The sequence below is a fragment of the Belonocnema kinseyi genome, chromosome 8 (genome assembly GCF_010883055.1).
Source record: "Belonocnema kinseyi isolate 2016_QV_RU_SX_M_011 chromosome 8, B_treatae_v1, whole genome shotgun sequence".
Lineage (NCBI taxonomy): Eukaryota > Metazoa > Arthropoda > Insecta > Hymenoptera > Cynipidae > Belonocnema > Belonocnema kinseyi.
Window position 1 is genome coordinate 65,709,766 of NC_046664.1, and position 12,260 is coordinate 65,722,025.

Genomic DNA, 12,260 nt, shown 5'->3' on the forward strand with positions numbered 1-12,260 from the left:
AACAACGACGACGACAGACAGAAAGACACCTTGGCGAAAATTTTGCTTCTGATCCAGGGGGCCTTAAAACTTCGACATTGCATGGAATCAGCGAAAGTAATTTTCCACATAAAATAAATGACTTATCATTAAGATGAGAATTTAAAAAGCTAAATACCAAGATACTTATCAAGAATTAACCCTCTGTTTATTCTTGCAGAGTTTGGTTCCGGGTTGGAGGGTTTACCTAATGATGCTCCTGCCCCTGGTGTTCCTCGTGGCGGCCCATCTTCTTCTAATAGACAGGAATCTTCTGAGAGATCTCTTCCCCGTGAAAGACCTGATTCTCCAAACATGGCTTTTTCTGATAAAGAACCTCCTCGTGCCAGGTCCAGGTCTCCTCCTGCCAGGTTTTCTTTTTCCTACGTACTTGGTTTTGGACTTGACCAACTTCAAATTATTCGGCTTGCTTCCGTTACAAACCCGAACCGGCTATTCGAATTACGAAGATACACTTTTCGTTCGAATACACAAATTAGAACACTCGTAAAAGATAAAATCTATGTGCATGGAAAGCGGCACGATTACCCCATTGACCCGAGATGAAATGACGGAAACTTCCGTTGGCGTCTGTCGTCGAGTTTCGCTTAACTTTAAAGTATTTATGGCAAACCACATTTCTCCACACCACTAATGCAATAAAAAAAATACAATTTACAAGTAACTTGTAATTACTAAAATCATGATAAATGTCAATGTGCTATGGTTTCCATGGCTTTTATGTTTCGCCAGTTTTCTAGGCAGTATTTTGTAGAGAAAAAAATGATGAAAATGTCTCAAATTTGAATGCTTTTCTGAAGCTTGCGGGGGAACTCCACTTTTTCGTTTAAAAAAGTGTACAGCATTTCATTTTTATCCAATTTTTTTTAACCACATCGCATTAAATTCTGAAAAAAACTCCTTACAATTCCAGGTTATTTTTAGGTATAATTTATTTGATTATGGAACAAATCATGTATTAAGAATCGAATTTTTTTAAGAGATCGAACTCATAGCCCTTCGAAGCGTAACTTTATACCTGTGAAGACCTATTGAATAATAAAATAAATTATTAATGCTAAGCACGTAAGAAATCATTTTTTCAATTTGTTCCTCAAGACCATCATGAGACCGTTGAAATGACTTCAAGCCAAAGATGCGGACACCTTTGTCTCCAACATTGTCTCCAACATTATCTCGAACATTAAACGCGTTATAAAACCATTTAAGATTTAAACTTGATTTTCCTATTTATTATAAATTTCTTTTTTCTTATTCCTTTTTCTTGGTATTATTATTTGAAGTAAAAAACCTAGGACTGGACTCATACAGAAGAAACCTAATTCTATTTTTTTTTAAATTACTTTCGAGATAAATCAGTGCACAAATGCAAATCCTAAAAAGCTTATTGGGGAAATTTAAGAAAATAGTTTTCTTTTTTGAACTAATAAAGGGAATTTTTAAATCAAATTACAGAAACGTCAATCGTTTTATTTAATATTCAACGATTCTGACGTAGAGTGGTTATTTTTTTAAATTTCAGTTTTCGAATAGAAACTTCGAATTTTCGCATTAAAAAATCAACAGTTTCGTAAAAAGTTAAGCAATTGAGTTAAAAAATAACTTTTTTGTTGAAAATGCAAATTTTTAGTTGAAAATTCAAGTATTTTAAAGTGAAATAAACTATTTTTCACAAATTAAAATATTCATTTGAAATTCGAACTATTTTGTTGGAATTTTTGGTTGTTAAAAATTATTTTTTATCTCAAAATTAAATAACTCCATTTTTTTGAAAGTTCATCCCTTATAGAATAAAAAATTCAATTATTTGGTAGATAAATCATTTACCTTGTTAATAATGTTGTGTATTTGAGTATGAAATTAATTTTGTTTTTTTGAAAATTCATCTTTTTTCAAAATTCAACTATTTTATTGAAAATGTATATTTCTTGATTGAGACTTAACTTTCTTGTTAAAAATTCGTCTATTTCGATAAACAACTTATCTGTGTCCTTGAAAATCACTGAATTGTTCTGCTTGATAATACTTAATTTTATTTGAAAATCGTTTGGTAAAAAATGTAACTAATTTTCGTTTTATTGCATCAAAATTATTATCGTTCCCAGTGGGCAGAAAATTTGGCGACGTCTTTAAGATATCGTTGCGACATCTTTACGACAACTTTACGACATCCTATGCCCATATCGTTTCGGTGTCTTTGCGATATTGTAAAGACATTCGCAGATCATACGACTTATTTACCATATCGTAAAGACACCTTAATGACAGGCATAGGATGTCGTAAAGTTGTTGCAAAGATGTAACGATGTCGTAAAGATGTCCTGAAGATGTCGCCAAATTTTTTGCCCACTGGGTTCCCGACTGCGGTAAGTCTGCCTTATTCCTTGAAATGTTGCTATGGATTAATTATTTGGTTTTCTTTTAAAACAATTTATACTTATGTATAGTATCATCGATTACAACGCAGTTTTTGCAGAACAGGCGGAGAGGGGGTGATAGTAAAATATGTGATTACTATTAATTATTTTTTATTATTTATTTATTATTTTAATGTTTACTGCAAGATAGTCATTTTGTGTTGAGATCAATATTTTTAAAACATCCACAAAAGAGTACAAATAATGCACATTGAAACAGATTCATTTAGTATTTCTCTAAGAGAAGATATATATAAACAATAATAATATGTAGAAAAAAATTAGGCTGGTTTATTTCACAGGCCCACAAACACCCAAAAAAATTTTCCACAACAAACTCACATGCACTATATGTATTTAATAATAAACCTACAACGCCCATGACCCACAAATTTCCCCTCCCCCTCCCTTCACACATCTCCCTGACTCTGCTCGCTTTACCCCTTTTAATTCAACAAACCGTACACCTGCTAACCCTACTATCTCACCTCTCCTATTTCCCCTCCCTCCTACGCGCCCTTATTTTCTTTCTATATACGTCTTTGATCCCCAATAAACCGCAAACCTTCAAATCCTAGATCTAAAATCTCTGCACATAAATATCATAGATGTTTAAATACTATATATAAATATCCTCTCTCCCTTCCCCACCCCGTCACTCTTGCTTTATGCTTCTTTGACCCACAACCATAAACCTACAAAACCTTAGAACTACAAACTATAGGCACAAGTACCATACATATTAAAATACTAAATCTGCATATTCTCTCTCCGCCACTGTTCTTCCCTCTTCCTTTCCGACCTATTTTCTCATCCTCTATACTTCTTTGATTCCCACAAAACATATAACAGAAAAAAGTTTGAGAGTAAGAACAAAAGCTTTCTGTGCATTTGTTGACCTAGAAAAAACTTTTGACAAGGTGGATAGAAGTAAACTTTGGGAAGTCCTGAAAGAGTATGGAGTCAATGGATGGCTCCTACAAGCTATAAAAACAATATATACAGTAGCAAAGCGAGTGTAAGAATGAATGGGAAACTGAGTGACTGTTTCGATAGTATTCAAGGAGTTAGAAAAGGATGCGTTATGTCTTCATGGTTATTTATATTATTTATGGACAAGTGTTTAAGAATGTCTCTCTTCGACAAAGAGGGTGTGGATCTCGAAACAGTAAGGGTACGTGGGTTAGCGTTCGCAGATGATAAGGTTGTTATGGAAGAGTCTATCGAAGACTTACAAAGAATGTTGAATAAACTAGATGCAAGCATGAAGAGTATGGGCCTCAAATTTAACGCAAATAACACAAAAACTATGGTGTTCGAAGGAAAGAGTGAGAAAACACTATGCAATATTTTATTAAATGATGAGAGAATTGAACAAGTTGATAAGTTCGTATATCTTGGTAGCTTATTTACTGGGGACGGGAAGATAGATGAGGAATTAGATAGACGCATAAACGAAGGTAAGAAGGTTATTGGTAGAGCAGGTCCCCTCATCAGAAGGAAAAATATATCAAATAAAGCTGAAATGGCAATACCTAATTATATATTTGTACCGACTGTACTATACGGTAGCGAGACATGGATTTATCCAGAAAAAGATAAAAATAAAATTAACGAAATTGACATGAGATTTATGCACATAATATGCGAGAAAACCCTGATGGACAATATAAGTAACGAGATAATTCTAAAAGAATGTGGTCCAGAAGAGACGCTAGTAGACACATGGGAAAGAAATCGTTTAAGATGGTTCGGACATGTTGAGAGAATGCCAAATGAACGACTAACGAAACAGGTGTATCAAGGTAAAGTAAATGGCAGCGTGCCCAGAGGTAAACCGCGGAAAGGATGGTTAGAATGTGTGAATGAGACCCTAGTTAGAAGAGACATAAGAAGTCACAGAAACACGAGAGCCTGCATGAAAAAATGCATGGACATAAAAGAAGCTAAAGAAGTATGCTAGGACAGGAAGTATGGCGGCAAATAGTTAATAAAAAGAGTGTCAGTAGAGTGAATGACGCCTGAAACAAAAGACCTTGGCCACTAATGGATCCAAGTGGGGAACCTTACACAACGACTTCGTGAGGTTCTTCGCTTGGGGTGATTGCTAGAGAGATTGATCAGCAACCTGGGTCGGAGCAGTGTTGCGGAACGAACGTGTTATTTACTTAAATAGCACGAGAATTCTGGATCAATCTAAAAAATCTCTATCCCTTCCACACACTACTCCTTTCCCCTACCGAGTGAGTCACGCCTACCCCGAAAGGGAAATGGCTGAATGGTTTAATAATAATAAGCCTACAAATCTTAAAACTACAATATCTGCATACAATTGCAATACATGTTTATATTCAGGATCTACAAATACCATAGTTGTACAAATTTTAGACCCACCCAAATCTTTCTCCTTTCCCTTTTTCCTTTTGGTTTAACCCATCAAACCTCTTTTCCCTAACGTTCTTCCTATTTCACTTTTCCCCTTTTCTCCTTTACATCCCGTATACAAGGTCAAGCTTTGAGCATATATGATTTTTTGTTAATGGTCGGTAAATTAAGGGTTAGTATAGAAATTAGAGGAGAAGAGAAGAAAATATAGAGAGAAAATATGAGAGGAGGAGAGTGACTGTGCGTTTATTCGTATATAGAGTTTGTAGGCTTACGATTTGCAAAGGTTGGATAGAGAGGCAGGGAGGAAAAGATAAAAACAATGGAGGAGAACGAGAAAATGTGTAGATCTAAGGCTTGTAGATCTACGATCAGTGGAAGTTAGATTAGTAGAAGTATGGAGAGTTGGGAAGTGAGGAAGAACAAAAGGAAAAAAGTAAGGGTGAAAGGTTTTAGTACTGGTGTCTAGAGTCTGTAGTTCTAAGGTTTGTAGGTTTATGGTTTTTGGGGATATGGTTTGTTGTGCTTATGGTTTGTGGGTAATATTTTTCTGTGTATAATTTGTACAAGTAGGGTTTGCAGGTCTACGGTTTGTGGAATTTAGAGGGGTAGAGTGAAGAGAATTAAGGAGATTGAGAAGGAGTGAAATTTGTGGGTCAAGAGCGTTGTAGGTTTGTTGTTTTAGGCTTATGGGTCTGTGGTAATGTGGTTTATTGACTTTTTAATTTAGAAAATGAGAACTATGTTGATTTGAGCGGTATCAGGTGTTTGGCATAAGGAAAAGCAATTTTCCGCTATTTTTCGCGATTGACGGAAAATCCTGACAAGCTCGGGATGAATGATCAACTGATTCGGTTTCAGCGACCAAAAATACATGTAAAATACGTGATTTTGTTCTGGTAAAAGTTTTTTGGGGGGTTGTGGTTCTGTGTTTTTAATAGTGATTTCAGTCGACAGAACTAAGTAATCATCCATGCTACATTAATCTGCCTTAGTTCCATTTTCAAGAGTTTGCCTCTGGGGCTATCTTAATGTCTCAAGATATTATCTTGCATGCTCCTCCCGGCACTATTTACCTAGGGCTCCTTTTTCCAATCAGGGACTGTGAAGCTCCCATCTTAGCTAATGCATCTGCTTTCTCATTACCTAAAATATATTCATGGCCGGGAACCCAGAGTAGACTGCACAAAGTTTTTACTGGCAACTTTAAGAAAATCTTGAAGGCAACTCCAGATTTGTCTGGAAGTAAACGCTTTAGATGTAAAAGTCATAAGTACTGCTTGGTTATTAGAATACATGTAAATGTTCTGGCCTTTATGAGATCTCTTACAAATTTCCTCCAGGCAAGCTTTAATGGTTATTATTTCGGTCTGGAAAACTATAAAGAGTGTGGCCAATGCTTTTCATATCTCGACCCTGGGCTTTCGCCATAGACTCCAGTTCCTGCTCCCAATGAGTCTTGAGAGGCGACAGTTTACTAAACGAGACCTTGTGATGTACATAATTCTTCTTTTTCAGGTGGCTCAGGTAAATACCCGAAGTGGTACTCTAAGAACTTGATAGAAAAAATAAAATATAAGATAAGAAGCAAACTATCTAGGAGTAATAATAGTTACTTGGCTAGTTGTTTTAGTAATCTACGTACAGAAGTTAAATTTACAATTAGAGCTGATCCACAGAATTTTATTACAAAATCAAAAGAGAGTTTGATAAATACTCCAAAGCACTTCTGGAACTATATGGGTGACTTAAGGAATGTATCTAGAATTCCTGGAGTTATATATGATAATGGAGTGAAACTGAAAAATTCAAAAGAAATTGTTGACGCGTTTGCTTCATATTTTATGAGTGTTTACAACCCGGCAGATCCTTGTGCGTGCTCTCTCAAGAAGTTAAATTAACTGTACAGGCTCTGCCAGAAAAATATACATCAGGTCCCGATCTAATACCGAGCTTCCTGACTCATAAATGTGCAAACTCTTTTTCTGAACAGCTATGTTATATTTACAATCTAACACTAGATAAGGGAATCTATCCAAAAATCTAGAAGGAAACCAGAGTCTGCCTAATTTTTAAAGCGGGAGATAAGTCGCATATTAGGACCTATAGACCGATATCAGTAATCAATCATTTCTCGAAGGCTTTTGGATATTGTTGAGCCAACTTTGTGTCTACAGCTGTCAGATCCGACGTCAACGATTTTCATCTTGGTTTCCTAACTAAGCCATCTACAGTAACTAATTTAATGCTTTTAACACAATTTATATTGGACACGCTATAAGGGAAATCAAGTAGAGTTGATTTATCTAGCCGTAGCCGAAGTTTTCGATCGATTCAACCACGTAAAGCTATCTGAGTGTCTCCAGGGACCTAATCTGCCAGGGAATGTAATTTCGAAACTTAATGGCCTTCTTATAGTAATAGGAAACATATAGTAACTAACGCTGGAAGCAAATCAGAACCTTACACTCTGTCGCCAGGTGTACCTCAAGGTTCTAATTTGGGACACACATTGCCTACTATATTACATGATGATAAAAGAGAGTCAAAAAATGTTTAAAAAATTCATGTTTGCAGTTGATATTAATATATTTATTAAATTAATTCAAGTAAAATATTGCATTAAATTTTAGAGGGATCTCCTGGGGATTCTTAGCTGGCTTAGTGATCTGGAGTTGATTTTTAATAGTAATGAAAGCAAAATTATGGCCTTTTCCAGAAGAAAGAATACGATATATTTTACTTCTGTAATTGAAGTATTTCCTTAAACAAGAGTCGTTTGTATCCAGGATCTAGGAATCTGTTTTGAGTATCAACTATTTTTTTAAACCATATTGAACATATTGTACGATCAGCTAATCAAATGTTATCTTGTCTAATGAGATCCTGTAAACAGTTCAAGAATGTCAAAATTTTAAGGTAATGTACTTTGGTTTTGTAAGGTCCAAGCTTGAATACGCTTCCGCTATTTGGTGCCCTCAATGGAAAAAATCAATAGAACAATCAGAGAACATTCAAAAAAGGTTTTTAAAGGCTCTAGCATGGAAGGTAGATGGGGTGTATCCACCTAGAGAATATGACTACGAACGGCTGTGCGATAGGTTTGAGATGTTAATGTTACAGGAAAGACATATAATACTGTCTGTGGTATTCGGAATTAAAATACTAAGGGGTTTAATAGACTGCCCTGACTTACTGAGTTTGCTCAAGTTTAGGGTTCCGAGAGTATCCTCTAGAAAGGGAGATTTACTCTACCTTCCAGTCGCTAGAAAGAATTTAAAATTTATGTCTGGAGTATACCGAATGTGTGGGAATATTAATCAATTAAGTATAAACTACAAACACATTCTGTAGATATATGGCCTTTAGTAGGTTAGTAATAGTTACCATACTGTTCATATTATTTGCTGAACTTCATGTGATCTGCGCACATCTAAATATTATTTAAACTTTATTATTAAACTAGTGTTAAAATAGTAGATATTATGATAAGCAATACTTTTGTATGATATAACTCTATTATGGGTTACTTGTAACTGTTGGATTATCGCTAATAAGTCAATCAAATCAAATAAAAAATCAGTTAGCATAGCGAGAGTATTATATTCGCATAGCATACTCTTACTGATACCAGATAGATCTTTTACCTCAACATCACTAAGGTTGCCTCCTACTAGGAGTCTATCGACCTCCACTGCTGCAATCTTCATTACGAAAATGTATAGCGGCGGGATGCTGCCGGTGTTGTTTTCATAGTACTATTGATCACCAAGCAGAAGACCCCTTGCAAGTTGTCCAGTTGTTTAATTGTCTGTGGGACCTGAACTAAGGAGTGATCCTTACAGGAGATAATAGCAAAGCCTCCTGAAATATTATAGACGCGAGTGCAAATGCTTCCAAGCTACGATGTGATTACCGTGTCAAGGACTGAATGGTATCACAGTTAAAAAATCCTTGAACAATCAGCCCCCCCCCCCCCCCCAGTAGAGATGAACAAGCCGGGGTAAGAAATAAGGTGTTTAACAGAAACTTTAGGTTACCAGGTCGAATCCCATAGTAGGGGCTCTATAGGGGGTGTTTCTTAGTTTCCTAGCCTTATTTCCATCTTCAAATACACTGTCAACGGTGGACGTCACCTCAGGGGACAGTCCAACAGTAGCAGTGCCCGCCAATCTGCCTTTAACCCGCGAACCTGAATTTCAACAGCAAACTCTAAAATGAAACCGCATTTACGAATTTTAGAATAATTATTAGTTAAACAACAATTAAATCAATTTTACTTCATTGGGATGACGTTACGCATTTGTACAAGTTTGCTCTGTGGGTATGTGTGTATTTCAGTATCACCTTTTTCATTCTGATTTTGACACACTTTCGTATACCCAATCGGCATTTTATGCCCTTCGTGATTCCAAACTTTGGCGCTCATGCTCTTTTGAGTGCCGATCTTTTTTTTAAAGTAGCAAAAAAAGAGGGAGGTATGGGCATAGATTGGATCGAAATTGCAAGAGTTTTAACCCAGTACCACGAAAGCCATAAAAAAGGTTTTAATTCGGTCAATCTTATATTTACGAAGATTTTTAGGTTTTGAAGTTGATTGTGAATTTATTGCGCGTTTACGGGTATTGTGAGATGAATTCAGGTTGTCGGGTTAAATTGCGATTTGTGAGGGGAATGTGGGTTCTGAGAGCTGAATGCGGGTTGTCGGGTTGATGGCGGGTCTGCAGACCAGCTCGTAAATCCAACCCGACCCACGTCAATTATCCAAACCCCTAATAAGTAGGGGAGACCGGGGCTAGTCAAGACAACTTCGACTCCAGATTTTTTCGCATCTTTCAGGTAGTTATTTCACCATCGTGCTATACTTACTCTTGATGTGCACATCCGTGGCTATTAATGTGAACTTTTTGGGCGCATAATATTCATTATCTACATTTTGGCGAGTATATAACTGAGACTATGTCCAGTAAACCAACCTGCCCCTTATGGGGCACAGATAAATTAATGTTGCAGATTTATATTCCAGAGTTACTGCACTTGTTTGAATCGCTTTTACAAGTTATCTTTCGTTCCATAATTATCATTATTCATTAATTATTATATTAGAGAAGTTGTAGGCTCTAGAAGCTACAATCATGGTTCCTTTTAATAAACCAATCGTACGTAAGATACTTCGTACAACACTGTTCTTTAGAGTGCGCTCTCTAGACGCGGATGACCGCACGTGGTAGACGACACAGTTTGAGGTGAAGATTTCACCTCGGGATATTTTTTTAGAGCTGCCAACCTTTCTACAATGTTAGGATAAACAGTGTTGATGGACCAGAGGAAGTGATCCCAGAAGAACAGCATTTTGTATCTGGCTCGCGATAGACTAAGCCTGATGCTAGCAAGCCGGGATTTTTTTCGTTTAGCTAAGAAATAAAGTTTACATACCTCCAAGGCAGTCGATTATAAGAATCATAAGATGGACTGTGTAGCCTTGGCACAGCCTGCTCAGTTCGAAAAGAAGAGCTTGATATTTCGCCTATTTTTCTTCCTCCTCTACCGTGATGTTGCCATCAGCTGGTGCCGAGAATTCAATCATGTGAACTAAATTGGTCTTCAGATATTGAAGGATAATATCAAGTTTTGTAGCACTGATACGTAGAGTGGTGGAAACAGAAGAATTTCAGTAGATATTACAGAGATCATTCTCTGCAACGGACTTCAGTTCCCCCTGGGCGTATGACAGGATGGTCATCAGATCAACACGATAGAAATGCCGAAGATGTTAATATAACACAGCTGGGTTCCTTCTGCGCACGTAGTAAACTATAGTGTCTATAATGCCGTCTCACCAAGCAAAAAGAAATCCCTCTGTTTCCGATCTCAATCCAGCAGAGTTGAGAAACATATTGGACAGAACCACAAAGCCATAGAATTTACCATGAAGGGACTTGCCAGCATGTTCTTTTAGTAGAAGCCAATTTTCTTCTTTCTGTACACGACTTTTCAGCACCAAAGGTGTTAGTGTTGCTAGGCTATGTGTGGTGTCGCTGGAATGAAATGGAAGACAAAGCTCCTCTTTGTTCCTATCTGCGGTTCGGTAGAGAAACGCCGCAACATGGACGACTTCATGTTGGTGTACGAGTCGCATTAGAGAATCTGTACTTTTTAGAACTGAGCAGGCTGTAGCTAGAACCGTTCTCCGATAAAGACACTCTAAGCTCAGCAAACCTCTACCCCCTTTATCTCGAGAGAGGTATACATGAGGTACAGAAGATCTAGGATGATGACTTCGATGGATTGTCATCATCTTGTGTGTGCTCTACAGCCAATGGCTTTAGAGTACGTATTTACAGCCGCCACAAGGATTACAGGGTTATCTTTTGAAGAAGCAAAGAGTTTAAGGTCGTCTATGAATAAAAGGTGGTTAACCTTAAATTTTCTTCTGTTCATCGAGCCACATAGGTATCCAGAGCTTTTGCCTTAGAGCACAATAGATAGATGCAAGAGGGAGAGCCTTCAGGTGTAACGAAACTTTTTGTTAATTATTTAGAAATGAAAAAGGCAGAGGCGAAAGCCAAACGCTCCCTTAACCATACACGAAGATATTCGTTGAGGAAATCTGTGATTTATTGGATAGAATTATTCCTATACCAAGAATCTAGAGAGTCGTCAAATGTTTTAAACGCAGGTTTACTCAACCGGTCGTAGCCTCGTGTTCGGCAGACAGAGAGACCATAGGCAAATTACATCTTTTGATTGACAAAGTATTTCCTCCGGCAGTTTTATGACAAATTCCCGTCACACATCAAATGCAACCAATTTCTCGAGGCTCCTTTTTCTAAAGCGGAGATGGAAATAGCGTTATCATCGCTCGAGATCAAATCTTCCCCGGGCTTGTTAAAGTTGACTGATATCTCTCCGAAGCTGCAAGATCGACACTTCTCGAAATCTGCAATAATATACCCAGATCCGGGCTACTTCTCTCTTCGTAGAATAACTCCCTGAGAATTTTCATTCTAAAAGGGACAATTTGACTATACTGGCAATAGAAGCTTGGAAAGGCTTTGTCAACAAAGAGGTCACGGCCGATCTTTTTCTGGATTTAAAGGGAGCCTTCCCGAGCGTCATCCCTCAAATCCTGGCGGCAGACCTTCGGGAACTAGACATCCCTGAATTTATTGTTAAATTTTTGTACAATTCCACTGCATGTAAAAATATTTTTTTCCAAAACAATAGTGAACTAGCAGATCCAAAAACTATTACAGAAGGTCTGCCGCAGGGAAGTATATACAGTCCAATTCTTTATCCAATTTATACAAGAACAATTGACACTCCGGATTCTATAACCACGCATAAAATTTGCCTGGCCGCTTCAGGCCGCTCGAGTTGGCCCCTGATGGCTTGAAAATCAGTTTTCGAAAATTCAAC